The sequence below is a fragment of the Melanotaenia boesemani genome, chromosome 12 (genome assembly GCF_017639745.1).
Source record: "Melanotaenia boesemani isolate fMelBoe1 chromosome 12, fMelBoe1.pri, whole genome shotgun sequence".
Lineage (NCBI taxonomy): Eukaryota > Metazoa > Chordata > Actinopteri > Atheriniformes > Melanotaeniidae > Melanotaenia > Melanotaenia boesemani.
The window spans coordinates 27,313,465-27,326,774 of record NC_055693.1 but is presented as its reverse complement, the minus strand read 5'-3'; the positions used below and the strand labels follow the sequence as shown (position 1 = coordinate 27,326,774).

The 13,310-nt window shown below is 39.4% G+C and overlaps 1 protein-coding gene across 2 annotated transcripts in view; it reads left to right on the top strand.

Moving 5' to 3' along the window:
* ube2f (ubiquitin-conjugating enzyme E2F (putative)) overlaps positions 1-13,310 on the top strand; it is a 67,880-nt gene that overhangs the window by 49,681 nt on the left and 4,889 nt on the right. The window lies entirely within an intron of this gene.

The following is a 13,310-nucleotide window of genomic DNA, read 5'->3' as shown; positions in this document are numbered from 1 at the left end:
AATATTTGTGTAGGTAATTGGTAGAACCTCATCTAATTTAGGGGCTTTATAGGAAAATATGGGAAAAAAGGTAGGTAAAAACTTTTTTGTACACCTCTATAGCCCAAACGTCTAATAGCCGATTAACTATCTTCATCAATATGTTTGGATTTACTGCTTTGCAACATCAGTTTCTGGATTAACATCTTTGTTCTTTACTGTTCCGTTTATGCAGACTGTAAAACTCCCATGTTACTAAAATTAAGAATATGTCCTCATTAGGTTATTTGTGTAATGAAACCATTATGATTACATTATTTTAACAAGGACATACTGTAACTGATCAACAAATGAAACCCAGTGTGAGCAGACATGAAAAAGTGATGTCATTTAAGAGCCTGTCCCCTGCAGAGAGCTGTCCTACAGTCTCTAGGCTCAATATGGGCTCTCTACTGCAGTGTTTCACTCAATGTATGTGTGCTTTGGACATCAGTGGAAGACTTTTTAAGAGAATGTCAGGAGCAATAATTTAATAATTTTTCCTCCTCTTTGTAGTCCCTTATACTAGCTTATACTGGCCAGCCACCAGCCTTTGGTCCTTCAGTACAAAATGATGTGCATCACAGGGTATTTAGAAATAGATTTATTTAATGTTGACTAAAATAAGTAGGTACTCTGTGTACCTGCATATATGCTGCAGTATACCACTGATGAACCATGATAGAGGTTACAGCTGTACCACTGACTGCATCAATGCGGCACTACGCTACTGACAAGCCAAATCATTTTGCAATGAGTTTTCAAACAGTTATGTTACATTTACATAACTGCAAGACCCTAAATGGGCCATATGCTGAAACCTCTGTTTTCTTCCAAAATTTAGACATATAAAAATGCATCTACTTTTTGTTTAATCAAAAGCAGCTGAAAATAAGAGGAAAGGTATCAATCACATCTCTTTTCGAGCTGCTTTAACACTGTTGTGCTTTTTTGTATAGTGCATACTTTACTGTATATCCTGGTCGTTTACACATATGAGAGACACATATTATTAAGAAACTTTTTGTCTGTCTGATTATGTAAACACAATGATTCAGTCAAAAACACTGGGTGGATTTTAATAATAAAGCAAGCCTGCTTATCATGGAGTCAGGATTACCTTGCAGCATGAACATATACACCATTATAAAATGCTAAACTTTGATGGAAGCAGCTGGTTCAGAGGTCTGTTGTACCAGACATGCTCAGTACCTTAGCCTGTGCAGGATTTATATCAGTGCTGGCATAATTAGGACTGCAAGAACTCTTTGCCTTTCGCACTAATGTGATATGGGCCATATGTTCTTCTGAAGCACACAGTGTGACAGAATGACATCTTGGAGGGTTTGTGACTGGCTGAGCACTAGAGTTCACACACACATCACAATCCCCTCTTTGCATACCAAACTCTCTACATGTCCACTCACTAGATTGATCACTCCTTTACCTTCCTCAAATATCTCAAGTGGCTTAGCCTATTCAGTCAAGTCATGTCAGGCATGCACATATAGAGCACACTCATCAACCATTTACCATGTTCTGTTTGGATTTCTCTTTCCGTAATCATCTTTGAGCCCATGAAAAGTGATCACAGTGGTTCTTTATGCTCTCGTTAGAGTACAAAAAGTAGACCAAGGTTGTTCTTGTTAAGTGTGAGTGTGTGAAAACAGTGTTTGCTGTTTATGAATGTAGTTATTTAAGCAGTATTTCACTTTGTAACCTGATAATGAATTACTTGTACAGTCTGATCAGGTTTCACAAGTTTATGTAAGACCTATTAAATATAGGTCAAAATATTGTGACCAGCTTATATGCAGCCCTGTATGCTGTTATAAAAAAACAAGGTTATTAGAAAGAAATGATAACATCTAAAGCCTTTAGCTTTATGTATTTAAATATAAGTTTGTCTGATTTGAGTTTACCAAAGCATTTAATTTTTTCACTGCTACAAACTTTTTCTGTGGGTGGCACAGAGATTTCTGGAAAATGGTTTTTCATGACAGAAAATAAGACTGCATATTGAAATGATTGTGTTCAGGGATATAATACAATCCCTGAACATGCTGAGACCAAATTCATTTCATCAAAGCAGCATGATCAGCTGACAGTGTGTTGGTAGGAGAAGGAAAACATGTTCTAACAGACAAAATAATTAGTTGCCAGGAACTCTCAGGATATTTATTTCCATCGTCACAGAATTCAGGTAAACGTTTGTGGAGTCTGTTTGGTTAGCATTAACATAACAGCTGGCTGTGTTGTCAGGTGACTACTGATGACTATGGGATTTGTGGGGGAGGGGGAAACTGTTGTGATGCTCTGACATCAAAAACTTAATATCTGTAACTAGTGGCGGGCAACGACTAAAATTCTTAATCGCGATTAGGCAAGGCAAATTTATTTGTATAGCACATTTCATGTACAAGACAATTCAAAGTGCTTTACATAAAACATTAAAAGCATTACAGCGGGGGTGCAGGATTAATCGCATGAAATGTTGCAATTAATTGCAATTAATCTCATTGTTACACTCAAAATGTCCTTTTCCTTTCAAAGAAGGCCTAATGTTATATTAAAGAAAATGACGTAAATTTTGGTTTACAAAAATCAGGGGTCTGCAACCTGCGGCTCAAGAGCTGCAAGGGGCTCTCTGGACCTTCCACAATGGCTCTTAATACATGGCTAAAAAGCTACAGAACTAACTAATGTTTTTGAATATAGATATAATAACAACTGCAGGGTTTTTACAGTTTTTCCATTTTTTTTTTTTTTTTTTGTTTTTCTTCATTTTAAAACCTAAAGATAGACATAAAAATATGGTTATTCAAAAGTTACAACACATTTCCTATAGTACATATTTATCAAAAAAGATAAGTTGTCTTTATTTCAAAAGGTCTCGTAACACTTGCAGCTCTAAACAAGTTTTTTTTAGCTGGCTGAGGGAAAATGAGGGAAGGGAAGGTTGCTTCCTTTTAAACACAGAAGGAACAATATGTGATGAATATCAGCATCAGGTGAACAGACAGAAAGCAGGATTAGAATCTCACAGCTTCTAGATGGTGAGGAGAGAGAAATATTCACAATATGCAGAATGACTTCCATCGTGCACCTTTAGTGCTTCAATAACCAGATTTCCTGCCTATAAACCTTTCATTCTTAGCTTGACTGTTTAGCTTAACGTCTTGCTGCATGTTGGCATGTCAGTGATTGAAATGCTGTTTAAACAATTATCTATTTTAAGTACAAAAATACAGTAGTGCATGAGTCAAAATGCATAGTAAACTGACCAGTCATTTACCTTACCTATCTTATTAGTTTTAAAGTTGCTAGAATACACTACAGAAAAAGTGTTTCTGAGCCCATTTTTTCAGACATTTTCATGTCTGTTTATAATGCAGTGACACATAACGGCCTGGAAATTACAGATATCTGATTTTGATTTTTAGCCATGTGCCTTGCATACAGAGATGCCTTCAGATTCTTGATTTATTTATTTATTATTATTATTATGATTATTATTATTGTTATTATTATTATTATTATTTTAATATTAAGACATTTGGATAATGAAAATGTCTTTGCTTGTTGCCATATGTTACTGCCATAAAAATTAAAATGAGCTTATATATTTTGTGCAATAGTAAAATGGCCTACTTTTAACATTTAATGTTTTCTGGTTTCTTGTGATTTTTTTAAATTATTCTTTAATTATTATACAAACATAAACAATACAACAAAAACAAACAACAAAACAAACCCCTTTTTTATTGTACATAGAGTCTGCATCTTTTTTAGGTAAAGCTCTTCCTTTGTCATGTCCACACCTGGGCATGACAGAGCTTTACGGGTCTTTACTAAACTTACAAAATTGTCAAGGTGAAACTTCCTAAATGTAAAGAAAACTGGCTTGAACACACTTCTGCTTCCTTTGCCATCTCTTTTGCCAGCTATCATTTTTTCCTTTTCTACTCACATCACTCCTAGCCTCATCAGTTTTTACCGAGCACTTCGTTAACCAGATAAATCCTGTGACTTTTTGTTGCAGTTTTTACATTTTACATGGTCTTAAATCACTCATTTGCATCCACAGGCGTTTATTTGCATACCATTCTCAGTGTTGGCGGTGAATATTTGTGGGCCCGTACAGATCACTGGAGAAGAGGATCTTTTGTTGCTTTATGGTCATGAAATTGTGCCAAAAAGACAAAGCTATTGTCGTGCAAAGTTTTTTAATTAATTCCTTACTTTACTTGGAGTATTCAGTCCAATAAATGTCAAAGTAATCTGCAGTCTCAGCCAGATTTCTACTGCAAGGGAGAAAATAAAAACGAAGCATAAGTGACTGTGTGGTGGATGTGGGTGATATATACTGGTCCTTGACCTTATTAGATATGTTATGGTACCTAATTAAGTTGTCCCTTTCAAAGTTTTATATATATATATATATATATATATATATATATATATATATATACACATATATATATCCTTCTTCAGCTTGACGTCATCTCTTACTGCTGGTGTTCACCAACGAGTTCGGGGGTTACCGCCACAACAGGCACCGACGACCTTGCAGCCACAGCTGCGGCTGACCGCCTCAACAATAGAGGCACAGAACACCGCCCACTCGTACTCAATGTCCCCCGCCTCACCCGGGACATGGTTGAAGCTCTGCCAGAGATGGGATCTTTCTGACAGGGGACTCCACCAGCCGTTCCCAGCAGATCCTCACAACACGCTTGGGTCTACCTGGCTTGACCGGCATCCGCCCCCACCATCTGAGCCAACTCACCACCAGGTGGTGATCAGTTGACAGCTCTGCCCCTGTCTTCACCCGACTATCCAAGACATGCAGCCGCAAGTCCGACGATACGACTACAAAGTCGATCATCGAACTGTGGCCTAGAGTGTCCTGGTGCCAAGTGCACATGTGGGCGCTTATGCCTGAATATGGTGTTCGTTATGAACAATCCATGACAAGCACAGAAGTGCAACAACAAAACACCACTCAGATTCAGATCGGGGGCCATTCCTCCCAGTCATGCCCCTCCAGGTTTCGCTGTCATTGCCCATGTGGGCATTGAAGCAGAACAAGGGAGTCCCTGGAAGGAGTGCTCTCCAACTCTCCCTCCAAGGATTCCAAAAAGGGTGGGTACTCTGAACTACTGTTTGGTGCATAAGCACAAACAACAGTCAGGACCTGTCCCCCCACCTGAAATCGGAGGGAGACTACCCTTTCGTCCACCGGGGTAAACCCCAACACACAGGCGCCAAGTCGGGGGGCAATGAGCATGTCCACATCTGCTTGGCGCCTCTCACCGGGAACAACTCCACAATAGAAGAGGGTCCAGCCCCTCCCAAGGACAGTGGTTCCAGAGCCCAAGCCGTGTGTCGAGGTGAGTTCAACTATATCTAGCCAGAACCGCTCAACCTCGCTCACCAGCTCAGGCTCCTTCCCCGCCAGAGAGGTGACATTCCACGTCCCTAGAGCTAGCTTTTGAGGCCGAGGATCAGACCGCCAGGGTCTCCGCCCCTGGCAGCTGCCCAGCTCACACTGCACCCGACCCCTATGGCCCCTCCTGCAGGTGGTGAGCCCATGGGAGGGAGGGGCCTATGTCACCCTTTCGGGCTGAGCCCGACCAAGTCCCATGGGCAAAGGCCCGGCCAACAGGCGCTCGCTTCCGTGCCCAACCTCCAGGCCTGGCTCCAGAGGGGGGCCCTGGTCACCCACGCCCGGGCAAGGGAAACCCTGGCTTTTGCTTTGTCAACATCATAGGGGTGTTTTGAGCCATGCTTCATCTGGTCCCTCCCCTAGACATCTGTTTGCCATGGGTGACCCTAATAGGGGCATAAAGCCCCCAACAACGTAGCCACTAGGATTATCAGGACATGCAAACTCCTCCACCACGGTAAGGTGGTGGCTCAGGGAGGACATGACAAAGAAAATATTGGCGTAAAGAAAATGTAATTTAACTTTAAAGGACATCAGATGGCTGCATAAATAATGTTTTGCTAATTTCACTCATGGTGGTTAAATAAGGCATACACCTTACATGTATTTTTCTACCTGTACTTAAACCTACTTGTAATTTGCATCAGCAAAAAGTACAAAACAAGATATATTTAATTAATTCATAATTCAATTATACAACTCATTTATAGACTGACTTTTTTAAGGTTATATATTTTAATTTCCCAGTTATTTAATGTTTTGTTGCCTGTTTTTAGGAAATTCTTCTGTTATAAAGTTAAACATAAAAGGACAAAATATTGTGAAAAAGTAAATATTCTTTAACATTTTTGTTGGTGTAAGCGTAAATGAACCAAAAATGAGGTTCATTTATTCTTTATATATATATTTTTTTAAATCGTCTAATTAATCGGTAATCTGATTTTTTCCGGCCAAATATCGGAATCGGTACCGGCCTCAAAAAATCAAAACAGAATTTTAGTGGCAGAGGTTGTGATAGAACTCATTCTAAGAAAGAGACATAAAAAGGCAGCACAGTAGTCTACGTTGGTCTGTCTGGCCATTAAATATATTGTGACTTCTTCTGTTCCTTTCACTGGTTGCATATGATCTATACTGCTAAGCACCACCCATTTTAATATTATAAATATCTTGTATTACTTTTATTAGGAAGAAACAAGAGTAATGTGTTCATGAAATATTATTATGGGAAACTTGCACAAGATGATGTCGTTCATGGATCTATGGACACCATTATTATTAGTTGTCTTTTTACTTGTTAAGCCAGTGTACATGGCAAACAGAGTGACTGGCTGAGTGGGTAATGGTTCATCATCTCACCCTCTCTGATCTATATTGCACTGCACCATTTTACATAGTCTCACACGGTAATGAACCAAAATAGCAGATTCACTTAGAGGTGCACTTGGTCTGTAACAAACCCCATCAGGCTGCACTCAGTGCTGCTTTTTCACTATTAAAATAGCTCTTATAGAAGATCAGTCCCTCAGCAGCATAACTGCTGACTCCCCCATTCCTGTGGACAGTCACTCAAACTGTTGTCATCACAGCTGGTAAGTTTTCTAACATTTACAACTTTTCCCTCATTTCCACACCCCCCCCCCCCCCCCCACCCCCCCCCCACCCCCACACACACACACACCCCATTCGTTTTTTTCACTGTTTATGTCATTCTTAGCCTCTCTCCCGATGTATTTTCTCACGTTCTCTGTTTCTCACACGTACCCCAGTGACCATACAGATGTCTTAGCAACGCATGCATGACTAACTAGCCAGCAGAACTGCTGCATAAATCATTATATAGATGTCAGTGAAGGGTACAGTATAGCACAGCACCACCAGTCTTTAATCATCTCTCATTTCTTCATATTTTTCTTTCTAAGAGCCAGAATTTGTTGTAATCATGTGGTCTTTAATATTGGATTTACCTTCAAAGTTTTTCTTTCGACATTGGCTGCTTGTTCACTCATGTTAGTCAGGGATAAGCCCAATCCTTATCCCGACTTTTTTCAGAGGAATGTCTTTTTATGTTTGTAAAGCCACTTAACACTGACCTATGAATCATTCAAGCCTAAAAAGCCCCTCAATAACTGAAGCAGTGTTGTTTATGTATAACAGACAACAGAAAACTATTTTAAATTGTACCATGACACTTTTGTTACTAGCAGCCTGTTGCAAAGACTCTAGCCATACTCTTTTATGTTTGACAAGCATTTCAAATTTAGAAGGTTATACTGAAAAAGCTATTAGCTGAAAACATGGCATATCATCATGCTGTTCAATAGTTTCTTAAATTGTTTAAAATGGAAAAGTGGAAGACAAAAGCGAAAGATATGTCAGGCCTAAAAGAATATTGCATATGAACAGTATATCTATATTTGTACAAACTCAATGTTTATACAAGGCCTATGGGTCTCTGGAGGCATCTAATGGGTATTGGCAGGCTAAGCGGAGTGTGGCTTCAGCAGTCGCTGTAGCAAAAACTCAGACGTGGGAAGAATTTGGTGAAGCCATAGAGAACGACTTCCAGACAGTTTCAGGGAGAATCTGTTTGACCATCAGGTAACTCAGGAGGGGGGAAGCAGTGTGCCATCAACACAGTGGGAATGGTGGGGCGTCTGACCTCGAGTCAGGACGTTGTGGGTCAGTGAAGGGAATATTTTGAAGATCTGCTCAGTCTCACCGACACCTCTTCCATAAGGTAGTAGAGTACGGGGTCTCAAAGTTCGGCTCTCCTATCTTACCCTACCTTTGTGACTTAGGGCTTAGGTCACAGAGATAGTTAAAAGGCTTCACGGTGGGAAGGCCCTAGGGGAGGACATGATTCACCTGGAGTACCTTAAACTGTGCAGGTCCTGTACAACCGGTGCCAGAACTTGGTCAACATTGCCGGCAGTAAGATGGATTTGTTTCCAGTGAGGGTTGAACTCTGCCAAGGCTGCCCTTTGTCACTGATTCTGTTATCAACTTCTATGGACAGAATTTTTAGGCATGGCCGAGGTACAATGGGGATCTGTTTTGGTGAACGTAGGATTGGTTCTCTGCCTTTTGCAGATGATGTGGTTCTGTTGACGTCATCAAGCCATGATTTCCAACATTTGTTGGAGCGATTTGCACCTGAGTGTGAAGCGGCTGAGATGAGGATCAACACTTTCAAATCTTAGACCATGGTTCTCAGCTTGAAAGGATGATTATCTGCTTGGTCTTGGGAAGGAGGTCCTGCCCCATGTGGAGTTCAAGTATCTCACGGTCTTATTCACAAGTGAAGGAAGAATGGAGAGGGAGACTGAAAGCAGAATTGGTGCAGTGTTGGCAGAAATGTGGATTCTGCATCGGTCTGTCATGGTGCAGAAGGAGCAGAGTCAAAAGGCGATGCTCTTAATTTATTAATGAGTTTCCTTTGCAGGGTGACTGGGCTCTCCTTTAAGGACAGGGTGAGGAGCTCAGTCATCGAGGAAGGACTTGTAGTAGATCTGCTGCTCCTCCACATAGAGAGGAGCCAGATGAGGTGGCTCTCCTGATGGTATTGGAGGTTCTGAAACACCATGCTTTGCAGCTGGCAAACATTTTTAAATTTTGATCTTCCAGTTATCTTTAGAGTTGCATATGGTCGCTCATCTTTGGAAGGACTCGACTGTTTCTGTGTCAAACTAAGGTGTCTGCAATTCACGGCTTTCGAGCCCTTCCTCACTGCAGGTTTTGCAGCAACTCAGGAGATAGTATGAATTACCCAACCCCCTTGTACGAGTTGTGCAGTTTGGTTTATGCTGTGCGGTGGTGCACCAAAATTGCTGGAACATCCTTACAAGCTCTAAACAAACCTGTAAGTGGTCAGGTCTCTAAAAAAAGGCCAGATCCCTTTTAGTTGACCCATGCCATCCACCGAGGTGTGAAATGGTGTAGAGATATATTCTGCTATGTTGAAAAATAGTTAAAGAAGTCATTTATCCTTGCTGTCATCAGTCTTGTAAATGACTGTAGTTGAGTGTAATATGTGTCAGTGTGTGTTATGTGTTATTGTTTTCTTAGGTTTTGATTATTATTATTGGTTTCATGTTATGTACTTTATCATTGCTGGCTGCAAACCACATTGCCCCTAAGGGATAATAAAGATGTCTTTATCCTTGACAAATAGTTCAAATATAAACTAATCCAGTTTGGGTTTAGGGGAACAATCAAACAATTGTACACATGGGTGAAGTACCTCCTTCTCTGTTGACTTGAACTGTATTTTGACCAAAAGTAACCCACATCTCATGTTTTGAAGCACTAAAACATTTCTCTCAGACTGTGGTTGGCTGCATTTGTTAAGTCTTGCACCTCCAAAGCTTTTCTGTGTCAGAGTTGTAGGTCTGTCTGAAGAGCAGATCTCAGTGAGATGAGAACAGATGGTGCAGCAAAGCCACAGTGGGACTTAGGAAGTGCGCTTTAGCTACATCCACATAAGTTCAGGCCAAGTGGTTTCCTCCTATAGGACTGTGCTGAGGTGTTTTTTAATGATTTTTATTTTTATTTAGGCTTAAAAATACAAGTTTTGGGAAACAATCATGAAATAATGTACCACTTCTCTGAATTGCTGCTTTGCTTTAACGATGAAAGCTCTTTTTATCCACTGTGTTTATTTTAACCACAGCTGCCAGTGCAGAGATCCTTCTCACCAATTCAGCTTGAACCAGACATTACAGGCAGTATATGATGTTGTTTATAAAACATTAAGGATATGTGTAGTCTTTCATAATTTGGTGCAGCAAACATCATTTTGAATATGTCAGAAAGAACCACCACCTGACTGGAGGTGTTTAGAGGGTAAAATATCTCCCCCTGGTACATTGTTTAGTGCCTGGGTTTTATGTCAATGGCTGGGACCCTCTGAAGTTTTACAACTTCTTGGGGAAAGTTCATTCAGCATCAATGTTATTTCCACAGATTAATAAACAATGAGAACCTTCCTAAGTGTGTAGAGGTTTATTAAAAATCTTCACCAATTGTGATTGACTTTAGGAATTATGGACTTTTGGAAGTTCCGTTCCTTTGCTTTTTCCATCAAAGTAATTATAGCTGGGATTAAGTTAGATAAAAATATATCAGTGGCTAAATCGGTGAATAAAAACTGCCAATAAATGTTGAAAATACTTTTTTTTTTATTTATAATGAAAGTCTATAAAACTTTTCTATTTAATTTCTTTCATTTCAGCTGATTGTATTTAGTTTTGTGTTAATGCTGTATCTATTTATGTACTTTAAAGGTACAGTGTGTAGGAAATACTAACATCTAGTGGTAAAAATGAGCATAGTAGTTACTTTAAATACACTGGCGTTTACAATTGTGAATGGACAGTGGCCGTCAGTGGCCAAAATTCTTCCAGACATAAGCATGTTTTCATCTGTGATTGGATCCAGTGGCCTGAGGTGCAGCGATGACTGCACTACAGGTAACTAACGTTGTGTACATGTGTACTGTTTTTTCTGGGTGCCTTTTAAGGCATTAATTATTCCAAACGTGCGCTAACAACTATCAAACAAAGCCAGCACTGCAGTTTCAAAGATCAGAGGGTTCTTACTTTACACACACAGTGATTTGTCCACTCAGACACCGTAGTTAAAATGGTGGAACAAATGCACCAGCTAAAATGTATGTGGACCTACAGCAAGTAGATATAAATGGTTAATTCTGAAAGAATTATAATTAAAGTAATTATATACCAATAGAAACAGTTTTAATTACATATAAAATTTCTCTGTCACTGACCTTTGATTTTAATTCTGTTTAACTTATGTAGTTGATAATTATTTATTTTTTTATGTTAATTCTTTTATTTCTGTACTTTTTTCTTTGCATTTTTCTCCATTTATTTCTCAAACCTTATTTGTATGTATTGTTTTCAATTCACTAATTTTTGTATAATTTCATCTGAATTTTCTCTCCATTTATTTCACTAAGAATATTTAGTTCTTTGTCTCCCCTTTCATAGTTCTTTTTATGCTTCATCATGCAAATGAAGGATCCCTTTGTCAGAGGGGGACATGGAAGGACAATATTTGTCACAACATAGCGACAGAGATTGGTAATGGTGCTAGCAGCTAGCTTAACTTGCAAGCACAACAGTGCCCGAAAACCAGTCATGTAGTTTACCTTTTTCTTGTAACTCTACAACAATTATTCTTTGAGCTGGATAATTATTGAATGAGAGCACAAGATATCACGGCCTGTTTCATGCTGTTTGTATCATAGCTATGATATTAAAGCTATAATTATGTAGAGGTAGTATTTTTTCTTTAGATTTCCCAGAACTTACATGCTGGGTCTTACAGAGTTAAACATTTCTGATTGAGTATTTTTATAATTTTATTTCCTTTTCTATCCCAGCTATTCACAGTAAAATTTCTAAAGGGTCGTTTAGTCTTTCAACTTTAAGTTGTGTCAAAGGAATACTTTTTATTGTTTGTAATATCAAATCAGCACTCATAAAGCTGTAAAGAGCGATGCTGTTTTTCACACATCAACAGATTCAATTTGCCTAATCTCCCCTGTAGTGTAGACACCAGCAGAAATTGATGAGATCCAGGACAGAAAGAATCTCTGAACTCCTTGTAAAAAGCCCCAGGAGTGTTTTATTACTGGGTTATTATGGTTAAACCTCACCCCATGTGAACTCGCCCCAGTTCTTTCATGGTCATAGTGGTTTATACAGTTTTGAACATCACTAAGGGTACCTTGCTATGTTGAAACCATATCCACAGTGCGTGTGCTCATTAAATCTAGAAAAAAAAGTCTGTGCTGTGTTGTTTGACCTGCTCCAATTACAGCAGTTTGTAGGATTTACAAAGCGTTTTGCTCACAGTATTGTTTAGCTTGATCTCGGTTTTCCTAGTAGAAGCAGAACTGAGAAAGGTCTATAACAAGAGGTCTGTTGTAGGTCAGATTAACAGCACACAGCCTTTGAACTAAATTCATGATGGTGTCCATGTGCTGTATATTGCCTGACATACAAGCAAGTCAAACCAATATAATATCCCCAAAACATATCCAGCTGTAGCTGTTCAGGAGAAAGAGATGAGACGGTTAGAAAAGCGGACATAGCGGAGGAATGTTACAATAGGACAGAGAAGAGAGGTTGAACAGAGCTCACTTGGGGAAGATGTCACCAAGAGGTATGGGATGAGAGAACTGACAGGCTAGATGGATGGTGGGCAGATGAAGAGATGCCAAGCACCAGAAGGGCGTGATCTAAGATCATGAGCTATGAGGGGGAGATGGTACAGACAACTTGAGGGGATTTAACAAAATAATGTCAAGTCAAGGAGACATGAGGCAGTCCAACCTTCCTACTGGAAACTTCCCTACTGATTACAATGTTAACTCTATGGTTTTTAGTTTTCATCTATCAGATATAAACCGCATAATACAAGAGTACAGGTGTCAAACGCAGATCCCCAAGGGCCTCTATCCTCCAGGTTTGTTCTGTTTCCGTGATCCAACACATCTGACTTAAATCAGTGGGTCATTGTGAAGAAGTTGACAAGAAGCCGTTGGATCTGTTTGATTAGAATGGATTGTTGGAGCAGGGAAACAACCAAAAAAATTTGCAGGATAGCGGCTCTTGAGGACCAGAGTTTGACACTCCTGTATTAGAAGTAACTTTCAAGCAAACACCATACCATACAAGTAAATCAGCTCTATTCTCAGTTGCAGATAATGTCCAAAAATCCATGTACAGTGGAAGGACTTTAAGGAGTTACAATTGCTTTTTTATATATATATATATATATATTTTTCTGTTTTGACCAACGAGTGCAGGTTTAT